At 46.1% G+C, this 13,968-nt stretch overlaps 1 protein-coding gene across 5 annotated transcripts in view; it reads right to left on the bottom strand.

The window, feature by feature from the left end:
* The window catches only part of SFMBT1 (Scm like with four mbt domains 1), a 159,340-nt gene that overhangs the window by 54,921 nt on the left and 90,451 nt on the right, over positions 1-13,968 (bottom strand). The window contains exon 1 of one of the 5 annotated variants that reach the window (XM_002713386.5): positions 2,793-4,804. The exons of the other annotated variants lie outside the window; for them this stretch is intronic. The gene's annotated coding sequence lies outside the window, so the exon portion shown is untranslated. Of the gene's footprint in view, positions 1-2,792; positions 4,805-13,968 lie in introns of those variants that run through there. 5 annotated transcript variants of the gene reach the window in all.

Genomic DNA, 13,968 nt, shown 5'->3' with positions numbered 1-13,968 from the left:
GATCACAGCAAACCCCACCCCCTGTGGACCACCTCCCTGGACCTAGCACTACCACTTCCAGCCACAGAAAGTGCAATTCCTCGTGATTTCCAGGGGAGGCAGGGCTGTCTTGCTCCATGAGTAAGGGTCAGGGAAAGGGACACCACTCTATCTAGTTTTCCATGTCATTCATCTGGAACATTCCATAGAACCAAGTGTATCACCTTTACCAGCCCGCATTTCCAGAGAAATCCTTCGGGTAAGCTCTGAGCCCGTTTGCTCTTTTTAGAAAACAGCTTTATTAGAGTATAAATCCCACACCAAAATTTCCCATTTTACATTTACAACTGACCAAATGTCAGTGAATTTAGAGTTGTGTCCCCACCATGATAATCCGGTTTTAGGATATTCCCACAGCCTTGAAAAGAAGCCTCTTGCTCTGCGGCAGTCCCAGCCCAGGCCCAGCCCACCACTGATCTGCTTGCTGCCTCCAGAGGTTTCCCCTTCCCTGAATTTTTCACATAAATGCAATCAACAAAACTTGTGATCTTTTATGTCTGGTATCTTTCACTTAGCATGTTTTGAGTTCATCCATGTTGCAGAATGGATGTTTTTTTCTGCCTTTCATACACATAAAACAATCTTAAGACACTATGTCTGTGCGTAACGGAAAGAGAAGGGTGACAGCACAGAAAACTGTAAGAGTGGGAAAGGCCTCAAAGGGCGGCGTTGAGGGTGGCAGCCTGTGCGCGAACAAGCAGCTCTGCCCTCTCACAAGGATCCAAGTGCTGCTCATCAACAACCCTCCGCTCTGACTGCAATGAAATGCCCAAGGCAGGGTCTTTTTATTTTTTAAATTTATTTGTTTGAAAGGTAGAGTTACAGAGAGAGGCAGGGGAGGGGGGGGAGGAGGGAGAGGTCTTCCATCTGCTGGTTCACTCCCCAAATGGCTGCAACTGCAGGAGCTGGGCCAATGCGAAGCCAGGAGCTTCTTCCGAGTCTCCCACACGGGTAGTAGGGGCTCAAGCTCTTGGGCCATCTTCCACTGGTTTCCCAGGTTATAGCAGAGAGCTGGATCAGAAGAGGAGCATCAGGGAGAGGAGCCGGTGCCCATACGGGATGCCCACTGTGCCACAGGCGCAGGCTCAGCCCACTGTGCCACAGTGCCAGCAGCTGCAATGGAAACTCTTGCTCATGACTTAGACACTTTTCTTAGGGCCTCCAATAATGACTCTATCCTTGGTTTTATATCCTATGAGTTTAAACTGCTTGTTAGATTCGTTTTCTCCAGACTCAAAAAAGTAAAATTCTAGGTGGCCACACACATGAACTCTCGATGGCAGCAGTTTCCGAGATCCGGCATTGCCTCGCCCTGGAGAAGCCACCTCCTGCCAGAACCCTGTCGCAACCCCCTTCCCAAAGACGCCCCCTTTCAGCATAAAGCAGCAGGGTGATCATCGTCCAGTCCCCCCAACAGATGTTAGGGTCCATTCATGTTAAGGGGGGGATGTGAGGAGTCAGATGGGTTAACAGGTAGTCAGAGGATTCCAACGGAATTTGGGGTATAAAATAGTTGCTTCATTCCCCAAAACATCTTTAGCCAGAACAGAGAATCTCCAAATTTGCCATGAGAATAGCAAGGGAGCTCTTCCTGAGCTCACAGCTTATTGTGAAAACAAGTTAGCTCTCCCACCCTTAGCAGGCCAGACAGGATGGAGGATTGTAAATGAGGTCTTTTGATGGTTTTTGTCCCCGCCTGGTAACTGAATGCCAACCTGATTGTCAAGTCCCCCCCCCACCCCCCCCACCCCGCAACCTGGTCTTTTGAAATTGTACTTAAAAACCTGAATGCAACAGGCTTTTTGGGTTCTTTCCTCTCTTGGAAGGCCTCCTCCATGCCACTCCAGCTGGAGGTCCTAGATTCTAATAAACACTTTTAAATCTAAAAAAAAAAAAAGCAGCTGACTATGGTCCATGGTTCCGCAGGTGCAAGGTCCAGGGGCCACATCCGAAGATGGCCTCCCTGTTGGCAGAGCCTGGATGCACAGAGCTGGACAAGGTAGGAAGCAGGAAGCTGTGTCTGCGTCTCTCATTGCTTTTACGCCTCCAGGATTCAATCATGCAGGCTTCACCCTAATGACCTCATCTAATCCCCTCACTTCACCAAGGCGGACTGCTGAACAGCCACAGGTGGATTAAGTTCCCATTCTCTTAGTACCTCACGGTGGGGAGTAAATCCCAACACATGGAGGCTCCAGGGACACATCTGTCTGCAAACCACAGCAACCACAGACAAAGTTGCCTTAACTTCTAATGCATGCCTTGAAAGGGCATCAGCATCTTGAGGCCGGCACTGTGGCATAGTGGGTAAAGCCACCTCCGCCTGCAGTGCCTGCATCCCATATGGACGCCAGTTCCAGTCCCCACTGCTCCTCTTCGGATCCAGCTCTCTGCTATAACCTGGGAAACCAGTGGAAGATGGCCCAAGAGCTTGAGCCCCTGCACCCACGTGGAAGACTCGGAAGAAGCTCCTTGCTTCAGATCGGCACAGCTCCGGCTGTTGCACCCAACTGGGGAGCGAACCATCAGATGGAAGACCTCTCTCTCTGCCTCTCTGTAATTCTGCCTTTCAAATAAATAAATAAATCCTAAAGAGAGAGAGAGAGAGAGAGAGAATGAATGAATGAATGAGGGAGTGGGTGTTCATCCCAGCGGTTTAGACACTCATATTCCACACAGGCTCTGGCTCCTGACTCCTGCAGATCCTGATAGGCAACGGTGATGGCGCAAGTCACTGGGTACCAAAAACGCACCTCAGGGATGGGGACTGAGTTCTCAAATCCTGGCTTCAGCACCAGCGGCAGTGGACATCTGGGGAACAAGTGCATAGAGGACCTCTGTCTCTCTTCCTTTCTGTTTGTCTCTGTCTCTATGCCTCTCAAATTTTTCAAAAAACTTTTAAAGATTGGGTTAATTTCCATGTACAGTCTCCTGTAATTCAGCAAGAGAAATCAAAGAAAAAGAATGGGGAAAATACGTAATAAAGCCACATTTAAAAATCAGAGGCAATATTATAAAATGTGTTCAACCTTATGAGGCAAAAAAATTTTTTAACTATATAATATTCTATTCACCTTTCAGATTGATAAAAATTTTTATAACTGAAAATACCTAGTGTTGGCCAGGAAGGTGGAAGAACGGCTGGAATGGGGAACTGGTTCCAAATGTTTCACACAGCACACACATGTGGGGCAGGCCTGGTCTCAGGTGTTTCACACAGCACACACACATGGGGCAGGTACTGTGGTACAGCATGCTAGGCTGCTGCTTACAAGGTCCACATCCCACACCAGAGTCCAGTCTCAAGTCCTGGCTGCTTTGTTCCAATCCAGCTCCCTGATAACGTATCTGGGAGGCAGAAGATGATGGGTGCCTGCCACTCTCGTGGGAAAATCAAATGGAATTCTAAGCCTCTAGCTTTGGCTTGGCCTAGGCCTGCCTAATGCAAGCATTTGTGGAGTAAACCAGCAGGTTAAAGATCTCTGTCTCTCCTCCTCTCCCTTTCATTATTCCTTTCAAATACATAAATAAAAATAAATCTTTTAAAAAACCCATAAATAGGGAAGGCAGCATAAATGATGCGGCTTGCCACAATGTTATATGTAACAGTGAGAAACCGGAGACAACCTACACATTCATAAAATGGGTATGGGGTGGTCTACAACCACCACTAAGGATTTAGGTAGATCCACGAAAAGCACGTGAGAACACTATCTCTACTGCTGAGCGAGGGACGTTATTCACGTGAACTTCTTAAAACCTGAAGTTGACTGTGTGACCCATGACAAATGAATCTGCGCCAACTGCGTCATTTGTAAAAGGGAGACCACACTTTGTACCTACCTCATCTAACTCACAGGACCGCTGTGAGGATTAAGTAAAATGATCCACGGAGAGCACTTAACACGGAGCTAGCTATGAGGTACACCCTGAGTTAATGTTAACTGTTATGTCATGTTGACAAGTTCAAGTTCCCATGTGCTAATTTAGTGACTCATCCCTGTATATAAAGCCTTGACACTTCAGTATGAGTTTCATGGAACAAAGCCAATGCTAAATTAGTATCTGTTGGCTCACCAGACTTTGAAGATGTCATCTACTCCTTATATTCACAAACTCAGGACAAGCATATGCAGAGTTCTGCAAAGACACAGTACAAATAACGACAGGTGCCCACCTCCCGTCTTGGAGTACTCAGGCTGAACACCTGACTCCGGTTCCTAATGCCAGCTTTGTGCTAATGCAGACCCTGGGAGGGGGGCAGAGGAGACTCAGGTGCCTAGATCCCTGCCACCCATGTGGTAGACCTGAGTGGCCTGTTCCTGGCCACTGTGGACATCTGTAGATGGGAGGATTTCTCAACTCTTCCTCCCTCACTTTCCCTCTGCCTCTCAAATAAGCTGAAAATAAGGGGCTGGCACTGAGGTATAGTGGGTAAAGCCTCTGCCTGCAGTGCCGACATCCCATGTGGGCACCGGGTCAAGCCCTGGCTGCTCCACCTCCAATCCAGATCTCTGCTATGGCCTGGGAAAGCAGCAGCAGATGACCCAAGTCCTTGGGCCCCTAGATCCGCGTGGAAGACCTAGAGGAAGCTCCTTGCTCCTGGCTTCAGATTGGCATAGCTCCAGCCATTGCAGCCAACTGGGGAGTGAACCAGAGGATGGAAGACCTCTCTGTCTCTCTCTGACTCTGCCTCTCTTTCTCTCTCTGTGTAACTCTGACTTTCAAATAAATAAATACATCTTTAAAATAAAAATAAATAAATAAAGCTTCAAACCCAAAAGACACACTGGGGGAGAAATGCAGGTCTTATATAGCCAAACATCTTTAAAATAAAAATAAATAAATAAAGCTTCAAACCCAAAAGACACACTGGGGGAGAAATGCAGGTCTTATATAGCCAAACACTAAGACTGTGGCATTTTTTTTCTATCTTACTCCATCACTGAGATTTTAGCCAATGACAATCAGCTCACCATCCTAACAGGATCGTGAGGAACAAACTGCCGAAGTGTGCTGCCGTGTGTGGAGCAGCTGTCTGCATTCTCACCTTAGTGCCAGCCTGCAGTGAGGAAGAAACAACCAACTAAACAGAGGCTTAGCATTTGGAAATTTAATTCACTTCTCCATCATTTCCTTCCATTTCATTTCTTCCTATTCATAATCAACTGTCTTACTATCTTTGCTTATTTTATCATTGATTTTAGGGTTACAGTGCCTCTTGTGGTGGCCAGAACTCGATAGTTATTCACTGAAATCAGTTCTTATGAACTAACTGATCCGAATCCTGCTCTTATTTTTGTGACCTACAGAAGTGCCAGCATCGTAGCATAGCAGGTTAAGCCACCATACGCAATGCCAGCATTCCATGTGGACACCGGTTAGAGTCCTAGCAGCTCCACTTTCAATCCAGCTTCCTGTTAGTGTGCCTAGGAAAGCAGACCTATGTCTGTCTATCCTCTCTCTATAACTCTGCTTTTTGAATAAATAATCTTTTTAAAAATATTTTATTTATTTGAGAGGTAGAGTTACAGACAGTGAGAGGGAGAGAGAGAGGGAAAGGTCTTCCTTCCGTCGGTTCACTGCCCAGGTGGCTGCAACGACCAGAGCGGAGCCAATCCAAAGCCCGGAGCCAGGAGCTTCTTCCATGTCTCCCATGCGGGTGCAGGGGCCCAAGGACTTGGGCCATCTTCTACTGCTTTCCCAGGCCATAGCAGAGAGCTGGATCAGAAGTGGAGTGACCAGGACTTGAACCGGCACCCATAGGGGATGCCTGCACTACAGGCAAAGGATTAACCTACTATGCCATGGCACCGGCCCCAAATAATCTTTTTTTAAACAGCCAATGACAAAAAAAGAGAAGATACCAATAGGATATACAACAGAATGAGGAAGGAAATAACTTGGCATTTATTAGTTTATCTTAATTAAGTTATTGCTATGCTGTAACAGGTAAGTTCTAAATTTCAACAGTTTAATAGATCTTTATTTCTCACTTAGCTAAAGCCCAAATAGTTGTTCCTGATGAGTGAGCAACTCTGCAGGAAACCAAGAGACTCGCCTCATTCAACACAGGCTCCTCAGGTCACGCAATGCAGACAGGTTGCTCATGGGAGGCTCTGCTGGACCAGACCTGGAGATGCCATACCCCTTCCTGCATTTCTTCAGTTAAAATCCCAACATGAACATGTCCGGCTGCGAGGAGGGCCAAAAACCATGATCGTAACAGCTACTACCGCCTGCTTTACGAGAGGAGCTCCGAGAACCAACAGTGGTGGGACTATGAACTGCCCTGGAGTCCTTCCTCAGCTAGTGGATACACACTGAACACATGGGAAAACCTTGCCCTCGCACATCTCATACCTCAGCACAGGTAAAATAAGGAACAGATTCTGTTGAATGGCATACAGCTGCACAAGGAAGGTGGCCAGGGAGTGCTACTTCCAAGTGGGTGACCAAGGACATGGACACCAAGCCCACATGAAGTAACCTCTCCAGTTACCATGATTAAGATTGGATCAGACACTGAATTTTTTTTTTTTTTTTTTTAGATTTATTTACTTGAAAGTCAGAGTTACACAGAGAGAGTAGAGGCAGAGAGAGAGAGAGGTCTTCCATCCGCTGGTTCACTCCCCAGTTGGCCGCAACGGCTGGAGCTGAGCTGATCTGAAGCCAGGAGCCAGGAGCTTTCTCTAGGTCTCCCACACAGGTCCAGGTGCCCAAGGACTTGAGTCATCCTCTACCGCTTTCCCAGGCCATAGCAGAGAGCTGGATTGGAAGTGGAGCAGCAGGGACTCGAACTGGTGCTCATATGGGATGTCGGCACTGCAGACCGGCGCTTTAACCCACTGTGCCACAGCGCCAGCCCCAGATGCTGATTTTGATATCTGGTGGACAGGTCCCAAATTCTCCCACAGGGGGTCAAATTTACACTAGGCCACAGGAAGCCTGTGGACAGGGTCCTGAATGATTCAGAGGGCTAAGAGAGACCCAACAGGGACCCTGACATTCCTGGGAAGGCTCAGCTCTAGGCAGAAAAAAAGCAGAAACTTGAAATAAAGGCCACCAAACGTGTTGGAGGTTCTTAGATCTAGACTGACGAACTGATCACAAACCAGACAGACTCAAAAGTCCTGATGGGGCCAAGAAAACTACTTAATTGTCAGGGCTGGCGTTATTGCCCGTGGGTTAAGCTGCAGTCTGTAATACCGGCACCCAGCATGGGCTGGGTTTGAGTTTACTTCTGATCCAGCTCCCTGCTAATGTGCCTGGGGAAGCAGGAGATGCCCCAAGTACTTGGGTCCCTGTACCCCTATGGGAGACCTGGATGGAGTTCCAGGTTCCTGGCTTCAGCCTGGCACAGCCCTTGCCACTATGGCCATTTGGGGAGTGAACCAGTGCACAGATCTCTTGCTCTCTGTCCTCATCACTCTTTTAAATAAGTAAATCTTTTAAAAAATATTTTTGTTAAAAAAAAAAAGATCTAATTATTCCAAGGACTCAGACTGCTTGCTGTGTGGGCCCTTGGGGAATTAGGAAACCAATTTAAGCCTCACTGTCATCATCTGTAATATGGAAATGTTAACAACAGAAATTATCTCATAAAGCTACCCCAATTATTCCATTAATTAATACTTGTGCAGGCTCACAGTACAGTAAACCCTCAAGAGTACTAGCTGGAGCCGGTGTTGTGGCGCAGCATGTAAAGCCATCGCCTGTTAAGCCGGCATCCCACATGAGCACCAGTCCTAGTCCCAGCGGCCCCACTTCCAATCCAGCTTCCTGCTAATGCACCTGGGAGAGCAGTGGAAGACTCAAGCACCTGGGCCCTGGCAGACCTGAAAGAAGCTCCTGACTTCTCCCAACCCAGTCCAGGCTGTTACTGCCATTTGGGGAATGAACCAATGGATGGAAGGTCTCTTTCTTTCCCTCTCCCTCCCTCTCAGTAACTCTACCTTCCAGATAAATAAATAAATTTTTATTTTAAAAAAGAATAATAGCTATTATTCCTTTAACAAGCCTCTTACTAGAATGATGCTTACTGTTTCAAAGATTATTCCCAACCCATAAGGAATGGAGATGCCTTTTTTACTCCCCTTACCAGGTATCCTTTTAACCTCTCCTAGTAGAGTTACACAGTACACTTTATTTATATATTTCTTAAGTAAAGGGCATTTCTTATTAATTCTTTAGTGGAATGGAGTAAGATGGGGCTAAGAGAACAGCAAAAGACTAAGAAAGAATCCGTGTGATAACCTTAGAATCAGCAATAAAGCACAAAAACAAAGTCTTTGCCCAGGGGAGAAAGAGGCTCTCACGCTGGAAGCCTGAAGAAGACAGCTAAGGGCCAGCTGTGACTGACATCTGAGCCCCTGGGAGGCTGCCTTCTGTCCAAGCATTCACTACACTCCCACTCTTATTCCTCAAGGTCTTCACCTTTGGAGACAGAGATGATACAGCAGGATGTTTGGGAGTCTGGCTGCTCTGTGCTCTTATATTAATCCCTTTAAAAGCTTTACAGGGGCCGGCACTGTGGTGCAGGGTTAACGCCCTGGTCTGAAGTGCCAGTATCCCAAATGGGTGCTGGTTCAAGAACCGGCTGCTCCACTTCCTGTCTAGCTCTCTGCTATGGCCCGAGAAAGCAGCAGAAGATGGCCCAAGTCCTTGGCCCCTTGCACCCACATGGGAGACCTAGAAGAAGCTCCTGGCTCCTGGCTTTGGATCGGCGCAGCTCCAGCCATTGTGGCCAATTGGGGAGTGAACCATCGGATGGAAGACCTCTCTCTCTCTGCCTCTACTCTCTCTGTGTAACTCTGACTTTCAAGTAAATAAATAAATCTTTAAAAAAAAAAAAAAAAAAAAAAGCTTTACAGAGCGGGCATCTGGCCAGCAGAGGTGGAAACACCTCCTGGGACACCTGCAGCCCATATCTTAGCACCTGGCTGGAACCTCAGCTCTGCTCCCAATTCCAGCTTCCTGCAGATGAGCACCCTGGGAAGCAGCAGGTGACAGCTTAAGTATTTGGGTTCCTGCCACCCACAGAGAGATCCTGATGGAGGTTCTGGACTCCTGGCTTTGGCCTGGCCCAGCCCTGACGGTTGTAGGCAGCTATGTGTGGATGTAAGATCTCTGTCTACCTGTTTCTGTCTCTGTCTCTCTGCTTCTCAAATACAGAAAAATTTAAGTGATGAAACCTGGCTACAGACTTGTATATCATCCTTTTAAAAATAATATATAAAAGCTTTATGTTAGATTCTAAAGATTCCTGGACTACAGACACATGTGTTATACAATTAATACATCGGAGTTTTTAAAAAAAGAACTCAAGGCCAAAAGGCAGATTATCAGTTATGAATTCTTCCATACCCCTGCTTACCCCTCTGCAAGAACATGCTCAGCATTTGATGATGGTGGCACAAAGAACAAGAATATGTTATTTGGGGCTGGCGTCATGGTGCAGTGGGCTAAAGCCCTGGCCTGCAGCACTGGCATCCCATAGGAGCACAAGTTTGAGTCCTGGATGCTCTACCTCCAATCCAGCTCTCTGCTATGGCCTGGGAAAGCAGTAGAGGATGGCCGAAGTCCTTGGGCCCCTGTACCCACGTGGGGGACCAGGGGAGGCTCCTGGCTCCTGATCAGCGCAGCTCCAGGCATTGTGGCCAATTGGGGAGTGAACCAGCAGATGGAAGACCCCGCTCCCTTCCCCTCCCCCTCCCTCCCTCCCTTTCTCTGCCTCTCCTTCTCTCTCTGTATAACTCTTTCAAATAAAATAGGTATTTTTTAAAAAAGAATATGTTATTTAGAAAAAGCCTAAGTTATGTAGAAAACTAAACTATCCAACAGCTTTTAAAATAAGGATTCCCAGAAAATGAATAAATCCCTAGTTATTTCCAGAGATGTACTGCACATGAGTAAAATGTACAAAAACAATTCAGTGCAGAAAGTTAAACAGACATTAAGGGGAAAAAAAAAAACACCTAAATTGTGCTTATTTATTAGGAAAATACAGAACCAAAACCCTAACTGGCAGAACAACAGTCTACTTACCTGTTATTCTGGAGCTTAGCAGGATACACATATACAAGTATTAGAACTTAACCACATCTGCTGTTATGGATTTTAATGCCCACCTATACTAACATTATATGTGTAAAAAAAATCCTCTGAAAACTAGAAGGGCCTTATTAAATATATAAGGATTTTTGGTTACATCTCTATATGAGAAAGGATTCCTCATCCTTCACCTATCATTGGATTACCACTGCAGCAAGCTTGGACACAACACCGTAAAGGCTGCCAGTTTTCTCAGATTAGCACTTACCAATTATACCTTCTACTGCCTAGCACAAAAATCATCTATAAAATTCCAATCCTTAATAATACTGATTATGCTACCAAGGCCAATGATCAAGTTTTCATGTTTTATAAGAAACACCTTTTCCATAAAACTATCCCTATTAATTTTCATGTTTCATAAAAAAAAGATTGCTTTTATAAAAATACAAAATTTCTTTAAGTATTGGAGAAACTGTAATTGAAACAGATAGGTGCTGGAAGTTATCAAAACAAGTTGACAAGAACTTAAAACCTCATTTAAAATTCACAACACAAAAGGTAGGCTTGAGGCAAACAGTTGTTCATTAATGTCTCTTTCAGAGGAGAGAAATTTTCCGTATTAACTGAAATGCATTCTGACAAATATTCCAAAGGCTAATTGCTTCTTTAGGAATGGGTGGGGGAGGGGAAGGGCAAGGTTGATATTTAATTGTTGCATTTAAACTCTTCAAAAAAAACCATGGGGTGGGTAGTTAGCCTGGCAGTTAAGAGGCTGTGTGCTACAACAGCGTGCCTGGTTCCCCTGCAGCTCCTACTTCCAGATTCTTGCTAACGCATATCCTGGGAGGAAGCAAGGTGCTGGCCCAAGTAATTGGGTCCCTGCCACCTGCACAGGAGACCATGACTGAGTTCCCAGCTTCTGGCTTCAACCCAATCCAGCCCTGGCCATCGCATGCATTTAGGGAGTGAAACAAGTAAAAGAAGTTCTTGGTCTGTCTCTCAAATAAATAAATTTTAAAAATTTCTTTAAACCAATAGGGCATGCAAATACCAGTATACTATCTACCCCTTAATTTTCCTTTAACTTATTTGACAGTAAAAAAAAAAAAAAAAAAAGAGAGAGAGAGACAGACAAAGTTCCCATCTAATGGCTCACTCCCCAAAAGCCCACAAGACCTGGGGCCTGGTTGGGTGGGGCAGGGGCCAGAGCCAGGAGCTGAGAACAATCCAGGTCTCCCAAGTAGATGGTGGCAAGAGCTCAACTCCTTGAGTCATCACCTGCTGACTCCCAGGATCTGCATCAACAGAAAACCAGTGAGGAACCAGAGCTGGACATCAAGCATAGACAGTGGGACGTGGGCATCTCTGCTGGATTCCCCAAATCTAAAACATGTCAAATTCAGACTGCTGCGCAATCAGACTCCAAAGAGCCACCTTCATGAAATGCCTGTCAAGAGAGTTTAGAAAGGAGAGGGACTAAAGGATGGGGGCTGGTGCCGTGGCTCACTTGGTTAATCCTCCGCCTGCGGCGCCGGCATCCCATATGGGCACCAGTTCTAGTCCCAGTTGCTCCTCTTCCAGTCCAGCTCTCTGCTGTGGCCCAGGAAGGCAGTGGAGGATGGCCCAAGTGCTTGGGCCCTGCACCTGCATGGGAGACCAGGAGGAAGCACCTGGCTCCTGGCTTTGGATCAGCGCGGTGCGCCGGCCGCAGAGGCCATTTGGGGAGTGAACCAACGGAAGGAAGACCTTTCTCTCTCTCTCTCTCTCTCTCTCTCACTGTCCACTCTGCCTGTCCAAAAAAAAAAAAAAAAAAAAAAAAAAAAAAAAAAAAAAAAAGTGTGCCAAGGAAAGCTAAATATATTATTGAAAAGTTCCCTAATGGTGAAAATATGGTATCTTCCTGGCTTAAAAAACAAAGGATTTCTCCCAAAAAAATCCTATAAATGGGATAAAAGAGGCTAGGCAAAAACAAATTTCTAAATGAAAACTTTAACATTTACAAACTCCAGCAAAACACCAATATGTGGTTTTTGTACTTCAGTTTGTATGCTGAATGTACATGTTTAGTTATATGTCTCTTAGGTAGCTTTTTTTTATTTGCAGCAAAGCTACTATATCATATATGTCATATCACACATAAAAGTCCATTTTAAAACATTACTTCCAAATCTGGCCATTATACAGCTGGTGCTGACTAGCTGTTGTGCTGTACCGTTTGAACGCCTGCTGTCTTCACAGCAGCTTCTTCCCAAAACAATCATCTTTATGCACTGGTGCTAGACTTACCTGCAAGGACTAATTCCAGGCTGATCAATCAGTATATAGACTTTCCCCAACCTCACACATTCACTTACCTCTGACCACTTCTGACCCAGCTCCCTGCTAAGGTGAGAGCTCCTATCACAGTCATAGCTACACACAAAGCACTACAAATGTACTCTGGCATTAGATTAGTATTTTTTTTTTTTTTATTTTTTGACAGGCAGAGTGGACAGTGAGAGAGAGAGACAGAGAGAAAGGTCTTCCTTTGCCGTTGGTTCACCCTCCAATGGCCGCCGCGGCCGGCGCGCTGCGGCCGGCGCACCGCGCTGATCCGATGGCAGGAGCCAGGAGCCAGGTGCTTTTCCTGGTCTCCCATGGGGTGCAGGGCCCAAGCACCTGGGCCATCCTCCACTGCACTCCCTGGCCACAGCAGAGGGCTGGCCTGGAAGAGGGGCAACCGGGACAGAATCCGGCGCCCCGACCGGGACTAGAACCCGGTGTGCCGGCGCCGCTAGGCGGAGGATTAGCCTAGTGAGCCGCGGCGCCGGCCTAGATTAGTATTTAAAACACATGCACTAGCCGGCGCCGTGGCTCAATAGGCTAATCCTCCACCTTGCGGCGCCGGCACACCGGGTTCTAGTCCCGGTCGGGGCGCCGGATTCTATCCCGGTTGCCCCTCTTCCAGGCCAGCTCTCTGCTATGGCCAGGGAGTGCAGTGGAGGATGGCCCAGGTGCTTGGGCCCTGCACCCCATGGGAGACCAGGAAAAAGCACCTGGCTCCTGGCTCCTGCCAGGATCAGCGCGGTGCGCCGGCTGCAGCGGCGGCCATTGGAGGGTGAACCAGCGGCAAAGGAAGACCTTTCTCTCTCTGTCTCTCTCTCACTGTCCACTCTGCCTGTCAAAAAAAAAAAAAAAAAAAAAAAAAAAAAAAAACACACACATGCACTGACAGCCAAAAAGGAAAAGAAAAGCACCCATTCAGGAAGCATTCTGAAAACTGAGTTAACAAAATACCAAACAAAAATAATAATAGCAAAAGCTCACTATGATTTATGTCAACTTTGTAACTTTTCTTAATTATGCATAAGATCAAGGAAAGAACAGAAAACCCTTTTTGTAACAATAAAGCAGCATAGGAGACAGCAGCATCATAAATCAAAGCAGAGAAAAAAAGCAAGCAATTACTATACTCATTACAAAATACTACGCTGGGAAAAGATAAGGTCAAGATTGTAATTTGCTCTTAAAGCAACAATTCAGGATACATACTGTCTATGCCTACAAAACAGGTCTTTAAGAGCCAAGAACAATGCTACAGTTTCCAATAGAAGTTTCATAAGCCATTACTGAGGAAAAAAAAATTTTTTAAATGCAACAAACTCTCAACTTGCTACTAAGTTCAAAATGTCCACCAGTTAAACAGGGAAACAGTGCATTAGGAAAAAAAATACCTGTTAATAGTCATTGCATTTTTTTATTTTTTAGATTTATTTATTTACTTGAGAGGTAGAGTTACAGACAGAAGGTGAGAGAGAGAAATTGCATCTGCTGGTTCACTCCCCCAAATGGTGACAATGGCCAGAACTGGGCTGATCCAAAGGAGCAAGGAGC

This window comes from Oryctolagus cuniculus, chromosome 10, assembly GCF_964237555.1.
Source record: "Oryctolagus cuniculus chromosome 10, mOryCun1.1, whole genome shotgun sequence".
Classification (NCBI taxonomy): Eukaryota; Metazoa; Chordata; class Mammalia; order Lagomorpha; family Leporidae; genus Oryctolagus; species Oryctolagus cuniculus.
The sequence above is the reverse complement of the archived record's forward strand: the minus strand, read 5'-3'. Positions and strand labels throughout refer to the sequence as shown.